The sequence below is a fragment of the Hylobates moloch genome, unplaced genomic scaffold (genome assembly GCF_009828535.3).
Source record: "Hylobates moloch isolate HMO894 unplaced genomic scaffold, HMol_V3 SCAFFOLD_8, whole genome shotgun sequence".
Lineage (NCBI taxonomy): Eukaryota > Metazoa > Chordata > Mammalia > Primates > Hylobatidae > Hylobates > Hylobates moloch.
In genome coordinates this window covers 86,513,526-86,526,770 of record NW_026652283.1, presented here as the reverse complement: position 1 = coordinate 86,526,770, position 13,245 = coordinate 86,513,526, and the positions used below count along the sequence as shown (strand labels likewise).

The window sequence follows — 13,245 nt, the reverse complement described above, 5'->3', positions numbered from 1 at the left end:
ACTCTGTGAAAGATACTGTTAAGAAAATGAAAAGAGGCCAGGAACGGTGGCTCATGCCTGTAATCCCAGCACTTTAGGAGGCTGAGGCAGGCAGATCACCTGAGGTCAGGAGTTTGAGACCAGCCTGGCCAACATGGTGAAACCCTGTCTCTACTAAAAATACAAAAATTAGCTGGGTGTGGTGGCGCACATCTGCAGTCCCAGCTACTCAGGAGGCTGAGGCAGGAGAATCGATTGAACCCGGGAGGTGGAGGTTGCAGTAAGCTGAGATCACTCCACTGCACTCCAGCCTGGGCTACAGAGCAAGACTCAAAAAATAAAAAAAATAAAAAACAAGAAAATGAAAGAAAAGAGAAGCCATAGAGACTGGAAGAAAACCGGCCAGACACACATTTGACAAAGGACTATATCCAACATATACAAAGAATTCCGATAACTTAATAGTAAGAAAATACCCCAGTTAAAAAGTGGGCAAGGCTGGGCATGGTGGCTCACGCCTGTAATCCCAGCACTTTGGGAGGCCGAGGTGGGTGGATCACCTGAAGTTGGGAGTTCGAGACCAGTCTGGCCAACATGGTGAAAGCCCGTGTCTACTAAAAATATAAAAATTAGCTGGGCGTGGTGGCAGGAGCCTGTAATCCCATCTACTCAGGAGGCTGAGGTAGGAGAATTGCTTGAACCTGGGAGGTGGAGGTTGCAGTGAGCTGAGATCATACCATTGCACTCCAGTCTGGGCAAGAAGAGTGAAACTCCATCTCAAAAAAAAAAAAAAAAAAAGAAAAAAAAAAAAAAGTAGGCAAAAGATCTGAACAAACTCCTCAACAGAAAAGAAATATGGATGGCAAGTAGACATATGAAAAGATGTTCAGCATCATATATAATTAGGAAATTGCAAATTAAAACAAAAATGAGATACCATTACATACCTACTAGAATGGCTAGAATCCAAAACATTGACAACATCAAATGATGGCAAGAATGTGAAGCAACAAGAATTTCCATTTATTGCTGATGGGGATGCAAAATGGAAAAGCCACTTTGCAAGACAATTGAGTAGTCTTCTTCAAAGCTAAACACAGTCTTGCCATATGATCCAGTAATCATTTTTAACCAAATGAGTTGAACAATATATATCCACACAAAAACCTGCACATGAAATGTTCATAGCTTTATTAATAATTACCAAAAATCAGAAAAAAACAAGATGTACTTCAATAGGTGAATAGATAACCTGGTACACTCATACCAGGGAATATTATTCAGTGATGAAAAGAAATGAGCTATCAAGCCACGAAAAAAACATGAAAGAAACCTAAATGTGTATTGCTAAGTGAAGAAGCCATTCTGAAAAGGCTACATACTGTATAATTGCGAACTGTATAATATTCTGGAAAAGGCAAAATAACAGAGAAGTAAAAGATATCAGTGACTGTAAATCCCTTCTAAATGAAAAATATCAGTGGTTTCCAGGGGTTGGAAGGAAGGAAGAATGAACAGTAAAGCCTAGGGGGTTTTTAGGGAGGTGAAACTGTTCTGTATACTTTAATGGTGGATACACAGCATTACACATTTAGCAAAACTTGTAGACCTGTACAACCTTAAGCAATGAATGCTGGCCAGGTGTGGTGACTTACAGCTGTAATCTCAACACTCTAGGAAGCCAAGGTGGGAGGACCACTTGAGGCCAAGAGTTTGAGACCAGCTTGGGCAACATAGCAAGACCATATCTCTACAAAATTAAAAAAATTAGCTGGGTATGGTGGCATGTGCCTGTGTTCCCAGTTACTGAGGAGGCTGAGGTGGGAGGATTGCTTGAGCCCAGGGGTTGGAGGCTACAGTGAGCCATGATCATGCCACCGCACTCCAGCCTGGGTGACAAAGTGAGACCCTGTCTCAAAACAACAGCAACAACAACAACAACAGATGAACTCTAACGTAAACTATGGACTTTAGTTAGTAATAACATACCAATATAGTTGTATCAACGATAACAAATGTACCACACCAATGCAATGTGTAAGATGTTAACAACAGACGAAATGGGAATACAGAGTGTATAAAGGAACTGTTTTTTGCTCAATGCTTCCGAAAATCTGCTTTAAGTCTATTAATTTTCTTTTAAAAGTAAAGGCTAAGCTGGGCGTGGTGGCTCACGCCTGTAATCCGAGCACTTTGGGAGGCTGAGGTGGGCGGATCACCTGAGGTCAGGAGTTCAAGACCAGCCTGGCCAACATGGTGAAACCCTGTCTCTACTAAAAATACCAAAATTAGCCAGGCGTGGTGGCGGGCGCCTGTAATCCCAGCTACTCAAGAGCCAGAGGCAGGAGAATCGCTTGAACCCGGGAGGCAGAGGTTGCAATCAGCCGAGATCGCGCTACTGCACTCCAGCCTGGGCGACAGAGCGAGACTCCGTCTAAAAAAAAGAAAAAAGTACTAATAATAAAAAAATAAATAAAGTAAAGGCTAGAGCTGCATGGAAAGAACTCTTGGCTCAGGTAGGGCTTACAGCCAGGGAGTGGGAAGAGTGGCACCCACTCAGGAGTCCTATGAGGAAGCAAGATCCCACAGGATGTGGGACCATAGGTGACAGGGACCAGTGAGGAAGGACTGAGACCCCCTGCCCCATCGGCCTGCCACTTTTTTCATTGTTTTTCTCTTCCTCTATCCTTCTCTTTCTTCTTTTCTCTTACTGTGTTCTTTTCGAGTATTCTCAACAACAGCCTTGGAGGTGTGGGGAGGCCGCCCGCAGATGCCTAGTTTGGCGCCCTATATGCCAGCATCTTCGTAGGGAGGAGTTTGGGATGGGAGCGGGGTGATGCTCTGGTTCTCAGGGCTGGAGTCCGCGCTTGGAGGGTAACTCCCTCTTGCGAGTCCCCAGTCCTGTGGGGGCTGGGCCTGGAAGGGGAACTGGGAGATGGGGAAGTGCACGCCGTCGGGTCGCATCTCTCAGTGCTGTGCGGGAGGGTCCAGTGGCAGAGGCCCAGCAGACAGCGCTTGTCAGGCGGACCTGAATTCGAGTTCTGACTGTGCCATCTACGCTATGACTTTGGGGCAGGCGACCCACCCTCTGCGCCTCACTAACCCACGTACTGCATGGAAAATAAGCGTCTGCCTGGGGAAGAAGAGGGCTGTGTGTGAAGATTCAAAGGACGAAGGGGAAGAGTCCTCGCTGGGCGCCCGGCACGCAATGAGCGCCCGGCCAGTGGCAGCGGGCTCGGGCTGGGGTTGCGCTCGGGCCCGGTTCCGCGCCCCCGGCAGCTGCGGGCTCTCCCGGCTCCAGCTCGGGCCCTTCCGCTCTCCCCGGCACTTACAGCGGTCTCTCTCCACTTCTCCCTTCTAGGACCGCCGCGGCTAGGTCACCTCCTCCGGACGCCGGCACGCGCTGCCCTGGCAACCGTCACCAGGGAAACAAGCGACGTCACTTGCGCGTTTTCAACGCGACTCTACGGGGGCCGAGGGGGCGCCAAGAGTTCTGAAAGTGACAGGCGCTGATGGTGCGCTGGGCTGGATCCAAGCGGGCACGATCTCGAGTGCGCTGGAGATTTTAAATCTTCTGTAGTATATTTTTTAAAAAGTTGTGTGGAGCAAACGTTCTGCACAGAGATGCCCATTCCGCTCTCCTGCTGGGGAGTTAAAAAGCGAACGATTCCACCATGAAATTTAAAGTAGCCATTCAGATATATTTGAAAAATGTAAAACAGTGTGAGGAAAGGTCATGTTATGATGGTGAGTGAAGAAAGCAGGACGCAATACAGCAATGCTAAATAAATAAAGTTGTGTTTATTTCAAACTAGGCACTAAAACAAGACCGAAATAGAAATATTAAAAGTGGTTATATTTGGGTGGTGGAATAGCAGTGCTGTGTTTTTATTTTTACACTTTAGAGGATTTTTAAAATAATGAACATCGTTTATTTTCATAAAGGAAAACACTTGTATTTTTTTTTTTAAATGGCATCTTCCAATGTAAGACACTACTATATTTCAGGGCAATATGGGGGTGAGAGGCAAATTTCTAAGAAAGATGGTTCAAGGGAGTTTTCCTATCTGTCTGTCTGTCTGGCTATCTATCTATTTATTTGAGATAGAGTCTCGCTGTGTTGCCCAGGCTGGAGTGCAGTGGCGCGATCTCAGCTCATTGCAACCTCCATCTCCCAGGTTCAAGCGATTCTCCTGCCTCAGCCTCCTGAGTAGCTGGGATTACAGGCACCCGCCACCACGCCCGGCTAATTGTTTTATTTTTAGTAGAGACGGGGTTTCACCATGTTGACCAGGCTGGTCTTGAACTCCTGACCTCAGGTGATCCGCCCCCCTTGGCCTCCCAAAGTGCCGGGATTACAGGCGTGAGCCACAGCGCCTGCCCAAATATTTATCCAGGCCTTCATAATTTGAAAATCTTGGTAGTTGTTTTTCTATTTTTTTTCCTCATAAGGTGAATGAATACCCATCCCATAGACATGCATACATAAGATATGGCATTAGACTGCCATCAGCACTGCAGGTATAAACCCGAAGTTTTCTGATAAAGGAAAAATGGATCTTTCCCGTTGGTCTCCAATTGCTGCCTGGTGAGCTGAGGGTGGGAGACCTATAAATATACAGGTGGCAGCAAAGAGACAGGATAAAGAGTAGGATTCAGGTAGATGTGAGCCTCAAAGGATTAGGGTTTTTTTATATGGTGTGTGTAGTGGGGAGTATCATTCATTTGCCTCATGACCACGATGGGACTATGTGGCATAGGAAAAGGAATAGCCAGGTCTACTTAGAGGGCTTCTGGAAAGCATGGTTCCTAGCAGAAAGCCAGGTTTTCATTAAAATAAGAACATGCTGTGAGAAAATTAAGGATGCAAGAGAATTTCAGAACCGACATACTAGAATGTATGTATTAGAAAGTTTGGGAAAGGGGGTAACATTTGCTCCAACAATCCAAGGATTATTTTTGACGAGGATATTTTTGCAGTAACCCATTTTTTAAAAAGCAGGGATGATTTTCCTCTAGGTTTGTTACTTTTCCACGGTCACCACTAAGGCTCTCATGCCATTTTTTTTTTCTGCCCAAAATTCTCTTGAGAATTTTCTTTAGTTTATAAGCTTGACATTTTATCATCCAAGAAGCTGGCGAATCCAATCTGGGTCACCAGTATTTCCTCATGTAGAGTTTACAGATGTTTGTTAATTCCAGCCCACTTTGTTTCTCTAACCAGAAGTATCTGTAGGACACTGCCCTTTGTATTTTGCTTTTTAATTTGAAATTATATTGAGATTATTGTAGAATCACATGCAGTTGTAAAAAATAATAGAGATCCCCTGTATACTTTTCCAGTTCCCCACAATGATAATATTTTGCAGAACTTTAGTATAATATTACAACCAGGATATTGACATCGATACAACCTACTCCTCTTAGATTTCTCCAATTTAACTGTACTTTTCTTTTGATTTATCATGTGTCAGTTTGTGTATTCACAACCATCAAGATACCAAATACTGGCTTGGCACGGTGGCTCATGCATGCCTATAATCCCAGCATTTTGGGATGCTGAGGCGGGCGGATCACTTGAGGCCAGGAGTTCAAGACCAGCCTGGCCAACATGGCAAAATCCTATCTCTACTAAAAATAACAAAAATTAGCCAGGCATAGTGGTGCTCGCCTGTAATCCCAGCTACTTGGGAGGCTGAGATATGAGAATCGCTTGAACTCAGGAAGTGGAGGTTGCAGTGAGCTGAGATTGCGCCATTACACTCTAGCCTGGGCGACAGAGTGAGACTCTATTTAAAAAAAAAAAAAAAAAAGATACCAAATACTATCACAAGGATCTCTCTGTTGTGATTTTATAAATATGTACACTTCCCTCCCTCCTCCTGCCCTAGTCCCTAACCCTTTACAACCACCAGTCTGTCCTCCATTTCTAAAATGTTGTCATTTCAAAAATGTTATATAAATGAAATAACGCAGCATGTAGACTTTTTAGGATGGATTTTTTTTTTTTTTTTTACTCAGAACAATTCCTTGGAGATTCATCCCAGTTGTTGTGTGTATCAATAATCCATTCCTTTTTATCGCTGAGTAGTTCTAGTATGAATGTACCAGTTTGTTTAACCATTTACCCACTGAAAAACATCTGGGTTGTTTCCAGTTAGGAGCAATTATGATTCAGCTGCTATAAACATTCATGTTTATACATGAATATTACATGCTATTACATTCATTTTGTGTGAATGTAAGTTTTCATTCCTATGGAATAAATGCCCAAGAGTGCAATTGCTGTGTAGTATGGTAATTGCATATCTAGTTTTAGAAGAAATTGCCAAAGCTGTTTTCCAGAGTGACTGTTCCACTTTACATTCTTATCAGAAATGTTTAAGTGATCCAGTTTCTTCACATCCTTGCCAGCGTTTGATGTTGTCACTATTTTTATTTTAGTCGTTTTAATAGGTGTGTAGTGATATCTCATTGTGGTTCTAACATACATGACGGATAATGATATTGAACATCTTTTTCATGTGCTTATTTGTCAACTGTATATTTTCTTTGGTGAAGTGTCTGTTCATGTCTTTTGCCCAATTTCTAACTGTCGAGTTTTGATAATTCTTTATATATTCTATATACTAGTCCGTTGTTGGATATGTAGTTTGCAAATACTTTCTCCGAATCTGTAGTTCATCTTTTAATCCTCTTCACTTGGGCTTTCACAGAACAAAAGGCTTGATTTTGACAAGGTCCAATTTATCAATTCCTTCTTTTATGGATTGTGCTTTTGATGTCAAGTCTAAGAAGGAACTCTTTGCCTAGCCCTGGGTCCCAAAGATTTCCCCCCATTTTAATAAAAGTGTTAGAGTTTTATGCCCATGGTTTATTTTGATGTAATTTTTATATAAAGGTATGACATTTAGATCAAGGTTCTTTTTTGCTTTTTTGCCTATGGTGTCCAGTTGGTCCAGCACCATTTGTTGGAAAGCTACGCTTCCTCCATTGAATTGCTTTTGCACCTTTGTCAAAAATCAGATTAGCTATCTCAACAATAAAACCCAATTCAAAAATGGGCAAAGGACTTCAATAGACATTAATCCAAAGAAGATATACAAATGGCAAATAAGCACATGAAAACACCCCCAACATCACTAACCATTAGAGAAATGCAAACCAAAACCATGAGATACCATTTCACACCCATTAGGATGGATATTATCCAAAAAACGGAAAATAACAAGTGTTTGCCAGGATGTGAAGAATTTGGAACCCTTATGTATAGCTGGTGGGAATGTAAAATGGTATATCCACTGTAGAAAACAGTTTGGTGGTTCCTCAAAAAGTTAAACATTGAATTACCATATGATTTACAATTCCACTTCTAAGTATATGCCCAAAAGATTTGAAAGAAGGGACTTGGCCAGACACAGTGGTTCATGCCTGTAATCCCAGCCCTTTGGGAGGCTGAGGTAAAGGACTGCCTGAGGCCAGGAACTTGAGACCAGCCTGGTCAACATAGCGAGACCTCGTCTCTACAAAAAAAAATAATAAAAAACGAAGAAGGGACTCAAACAGGTAATTGTAAGCCAATGTTCATAGCAGCATTATTCATGATAGCCAGAAGGTAGAAACAACCCAAGCAACCTTCAACAGATGAATGAGTAAACAAAATGTGGTACATATACTCCACGGAATATTCAGCCTTAGAAAAGAATGAAATTCTGAATTCTGGGTGAACCTTGAAAACATTATGCTAAGTGAAAGAAGCCAGACACAAAATGGCAAATATTGTACAATTCCATGTATATTAGGTACCTAGAATGAACAAATTCATAGAGACAGAAAGTAGAATAGGCGATGCTAGGGAGTGGAAGAACGGGGGAAGTAGAGAGGTTTTGGGGTTTTTGTTTTTGAGTCTCGCTCTATCGCCCAGGCTGGAATGCAGTGGCGCAATGACAGCTCACTACAGCCTCGACCACCTGGGCTCAGGTTATCTTCCCACCTTAGCATTCCAAGTAGTTGGGACCACAGGCTCGCACCACCACACCGAGCTAATTTTTGTATTTTTTGTAGAGATGGTGTTTCGCCATGTTGCCCAGGTTGGTCTCGAACTCCTGGGCTCAAGAGATCTGACTTGACCTCCCAAAGTGCTAGGATTATAGGTGTGAGCCACTGCATCTGACCAAAAGTTATTCTTAAAGGGCATGGAGTTTCTGTTTGGGCTGATGAAAAGACTTTAGAGGTGGATGGTGGTGATGGTTACATAGCATTTTGAATATACTTAGTTCCACTGTATTGTACACTTAAAAATGGTTAAAATGGTAATTTTTATATGTATATTTACCACAATAAAGGTTTTAAAAATCAGTTGCGCATACTTGTGTGGGTCTAATGGCTTTTTTTCCTAATCCCTAAATTGGGTTCTCCCCACAGTTCCACGTAGTTTCAACTTTAAAATGGGACCTTTACCCATGCTTACTTACCTTAATAGTCACCAAATATATTTCCCATCACTGAAATTCTCTCTCCCACCAATAAGTAAACATAACATGAATAGTGGCCTTACTCTATGAGAAACAAAAATGAATTGAACAAAGTCAGAAGTGGGAATACCTGAGTTTTGACTCCAACGTTAGTCAAGTCACAAACCTCAACTTTCTTCTTACAACAGTAATAGTACCTTTATTATCATGATAAATAGGTCATGAAAGTGCTTCAGTTATCTTTATTATTTTAGTAGTCATACATATTAATTACTACAGATTTAGTTGTTTTGCCTGGTAATGGAAGTAAGTTCTGCTACAGCTTAAAAACAAGGCCTCATTTGGCTCTCTCCATTTCACAGCTCTCATTCTAGACCTCAGCTTTGTAGGCCCCAAATCCAATTTGGTCATTATACCACGAGTATCTCTTGGGGCTAGACTTACACCAGTCACGTGTAACTGACATATAAACCAGGAACACTAAGTATCTCGTTTATATCTGTGGGTTGTGACCCATGTCCAGAGACTCTCCCTTCCCAGCATCAGACACCCACAAAGCCAAAAGAGTCATCAGAAAGATATTGTGAGCATGGATTCAGAACAAACAGAAACAAACTGCCTAGAGGATATTTTTGCCCCAGGGTTAAGCCTTACTAAATTATTCCACTTCACAATCAGGAGCCCTACATAGATAAAAATTGTTCATTTTCTCCAGGTTCAAGCCCCTTTGTGCTGGAAGTTCTGCCTGTACAACTTGCCATGGATTTGGGCTTTGGTAGCTACTAGCCTCCCAGAGTCCTCCAGCACATTTTGTGTTTAGCTTAACACCATTTGGCTACAGTCAATCTTATTTTATCCCGGGAACTATTTTGTCTAAGCTGTGTTTGTATAGATGTGGTCTCACTCATCATATGTTGACTTTATTAGAAAACTCAATGTTCTGCCAAGATTCGTCAATCCTTAGCTCCAAGGGACCTCTCTGACAGATGAGATCTACCCTGGCTCTCCACCAAGCCTTCAGAACAAGGTTGCTAATATATTTATTTTTATCCTCAAATTTCTCAATTCCATTCTTGGCTCACATCACAGTCTTTCAAAACATTTGGGTGAGTCACCTGATCCTAGTAATTATTAATTTCTCTCATTAACTAGGTCCCCAATGCCTTGTGCACTTAATAGTATTTAATTTACCACTTCCACCGTAAAGACCATTTGTATGCGCGAATCTCTTCAGCTTCCTTTCTATAAAGGCTGAAACAATTAGCTAGGTGTGGTGGTGTGTGCCTATACTTCCAGCTACTCAGGAGGCTGAGGCAAGAGAATTGCTTGAGCTCAGGAGACAGAGCTGCAGTGAGTTATGATCATGCCACTGCACTCCAGCCTGGGTGACAGAGCAAGACCCAGTCTCAATTAAAAAATACATATATATAAGCCAGACACAGTGGCTCACGCCTGTAACCCCGGCACTTAGGGAGGCTGAGGCAGACAGATCACTTGGGCTCAGGAGGTTGAGACCAGCCTGACCAACATGGTGAAATCCCACCTCTACAAAAACTACAAGTATCAGCTGGGTGTGGCGGCCCATGCCCGTAGTCCAACTACCTGGGGAGCTGTGGTGGGAAGATCACTTGAGCCCGGGAGGTTTGAGCTCAGGGGATGACAGTGGGAGATGGGGTCATCATTGACAGAAATGAGTGAGCTAGGAAGGGGCACTGTGGGGAAGACAATAGACAAGGTGAGATTAGGTAAGGACAATAACTCAAAGATGTGATGGCAAAATTTTAGTCAGTCCTAACACTTCAGAATTGCATTCAGGATAGGAAAAGACCTAACGCCAACGTTGTAAGAAGCTCAGAATACTACTGCAAGGACCTGTTCTTCGGTTCCTCTGAGGGGATCAACTGGACACCGGCCTCCACCGTAGACTCACTTATCACCACTGAATTTAGGGGGACATTTTTCTAACTTTTGTCTTGCTAAAACCAAATTCTTTCTTTTGTTTCATTCAGTGACTAAGGGGGAAGCAGGCAAGGAAACTAGATTGTATGAGCAGTGTTAGTTCTTCCATGAACTCATATCAGGTAAATCATTCACTGATAAAAGTAGCAAACCAGTCAGGGTGCATGTCCCAGCTGCCTCTCTCAAATTTCCCTATTCTATTCAAACAGCTTTCAAATGGGACCAAGTGTATAAATAATATTTGGCAGTTCCACTCTGACATGAGAACTTTTAAAATATTTTATGTTCATTCAGTGTTGTTCTGGTCTGGTAGTTATCATGTGATAAAACTATATATGTACATGGGGATACAGCCTAAATTTCAAGTCCCTGAAACTGAGCAGCAGTTCCTCATCTGTGAGGCAAGAGACATGGCCTACATGACCAACACTCCTTCCACTCCAAAAATCTGTCTGTGTGATTCAGAAGTCGAGTGTATTTAGGGAGCTTTTAAGTGTGGAGTCAAATTCCAACTCTTACCACCAGATGTCACTGTTGTTCATTAACTAGAAATACGTACCTTCTAGGTACAGTAGGATCCTGAATGTAGAAGCCCCAAACCTTTTAAATTCTAATTAATTCAACAAACACTGAACACTTATGTGTGCCACGTGCTTTGGATGAGAAAGGCCATCATGCCCTCAGACAACTGGAGGAGAGGCATGGAGCAATCACACACACCAACACTCCAATAACATCCAACATTAAGCCACGGACTCTTAACTCTCAATGAAAAATCAACATACTATCTCCTTAAAGTAGAACATTGTTTTCTCAGGGAGAATTTCTCCAACCCCAACCCTGGGTTAGGTTCCCCCAGCCAGATGTTCCTGTTGCATCCTCTACCTAATAATTATCATCCTTTATTGTGTTGGGACTCAGAAACGAATACCCCAAAATACGATGCTTTGACATGCCGGACTGAATGAAGATGCAGCCTCAAGGTCTCTCTGACCTCCTACCCCCTCCTACCAACCCCCTCCCCGCCATGAAGCTGTTCTATGAAGTTTCCTTATCTGCTTAAAGTCTAGACCTGCCAAAGGTGGCGGGGTGGCAGGGGGAGAATTACTCCTGGTCCTTTCCGTTTTTGTTTTTTTTTTTTTTGAGATGGTGTCTCGCTCTGTTGCCCAAACTGGAGTGCAGTGGCGTGATCTCCTAGGTTCAAGTGATTCTCCTACCTCAGCCTCCTGAGTAGCTGGGACTACAGGTGCGTGCCACCACGCACGGCTAATTTTTGTATTTTTTTTAGTAGAGAGGGGGTTTCACCATGTTGGCCAGGCTGGTCTCAAACTCCTGACCTCAAGTGATCTGCCTGCCTCGGCCTCCCGAAGTGCTGGGATTACAGGTGTGAGCCACTGCACCGGCATGGAGTTTTCATTAGTTGAATTCATATTGCAGGAAGAGAGACAAATCTGTCAACATATCTGGACAGACTTGTCACAAACTATTATCTGCTCTGTAAGCCAAACAGACTTTGTCTTAGGCCATCGTATGGTCTCTAAGTCCACTGAATCCCCCTAAAAATAATTCATTATCCCTCAAATTGCCACATTTCCTCCATCTCCCCTTCCCCTATGAAGAAGGATATATAAACATCTGTACCCTACTGGGTTACTGAGTAATCATTCTGCCATTCCCCTGTGATATACACATTAAAATAATTGCATGTATTTTCTCCTAGTAATCTGCCTTTTGTCAGTTGATTTTTCAGTAAACCTTCAGAGGGTCAAGGTAAAGTTTTCCCTTGGCCCCTACAATTGTAATCACTTATTTAATGCCAGCCTTCCCTGCTAGACTATAAATTCTGAAGGCAAGGCTCATGTGTCTCCTGTGCTGCTGCATTCCCATAGTTAACACAGTAATAATGGAAACAGCAACCATCTATTGAGCTTACTAATGCACTGGGTGCTATGCTAAGTAAACCCGTTATAGTCAGTATTGTATTTAATCTCAACAACCCCACATCACTGATACTGTCCCCATTTTATACATAAGAAACCATGGCTGCTTGGTTAGGAGTGGCAGAACCATGAACCCAGCTCTCATTCAATAAAAAATAGTATCACATCCACTTGAACCACCTAATGTACCATTTACCATTCTTTTCAGGCACGCAATCCCACAAATTTCTCATGAACACTCATTAACATCTTAACCCTTCACTTGTTCTTCTCCCCCTATCCTCTGCCATTTGTCTAGATCAATGACTCTCAAATTAGTTATTTAAACAAAATCAAGAGTACTCATCTATTAGAATGAAAATTTTCCGAAAATGTAGTGAAAACTGACCCAGAAAGGTCAATACCAAGACCTGTTAAGAGTTATTGGACTTGATAAAGGAATAATTTGAGCAGCCAAGCAAAAAATCAAATCACTTATGTAAGAAAAATGTCACATGACTTTAGGCTTCTCTATAGCAACACTTTAATATTCCAAAGAAAAATATGAACTGAGAATTGTATTATCTAGCCAAATTGTTTTTACTGTGTAAAAGCTACAGATAAACATATTTGACATGGCAAAAATTTAGGGAAATTGTTCCATGAGTCTTTCTTAAGGAAACTATTAAACCATTAATTTCAGCTGACCAAGAGATTACTCGGAATGTTTTGAGTTTCAAATACATTTAAACTGTGGAACTAAGAAATGTGAGGATGACAACAGAATGTAAATATTGTATGTCCTCACAGTGTAGAAATGATACAACAAAAATTGAGAGAAAAGGAAAAGAAAGTGGAAGTTCACTGATACAATAATAGTTGGGCACCAGAGTGTATCAGCTAAAGCTAAGCTG

The 13,245-nt window shown here is 42.2% G+C and overlaps 1 protein-coding gene across 2 annotated transcripts in view; it reads right to left on the bottom strand.

Moving 5' to 3' along the window:
• CCDC13 (coiled-coil domain containing 13) overlaps positions 1-3,397 on the bottom strand; it is a 63,707-nt gene extending 60,310 nt beyond the window's left edge. For both annotated transcript variants that reach the window (XR_009214487.1, XM_032161931.2), the window contains exon 1: positions 3,312-3,397. The gene's annotated coding sequence lies outside the window, so the exon portion shown is untranslated. The remainder of the gene's footprint in view (positions 1-3,311) is intronic.
• Positions 3,398-13,245: the final 9,848 nt, after the last annotated feature.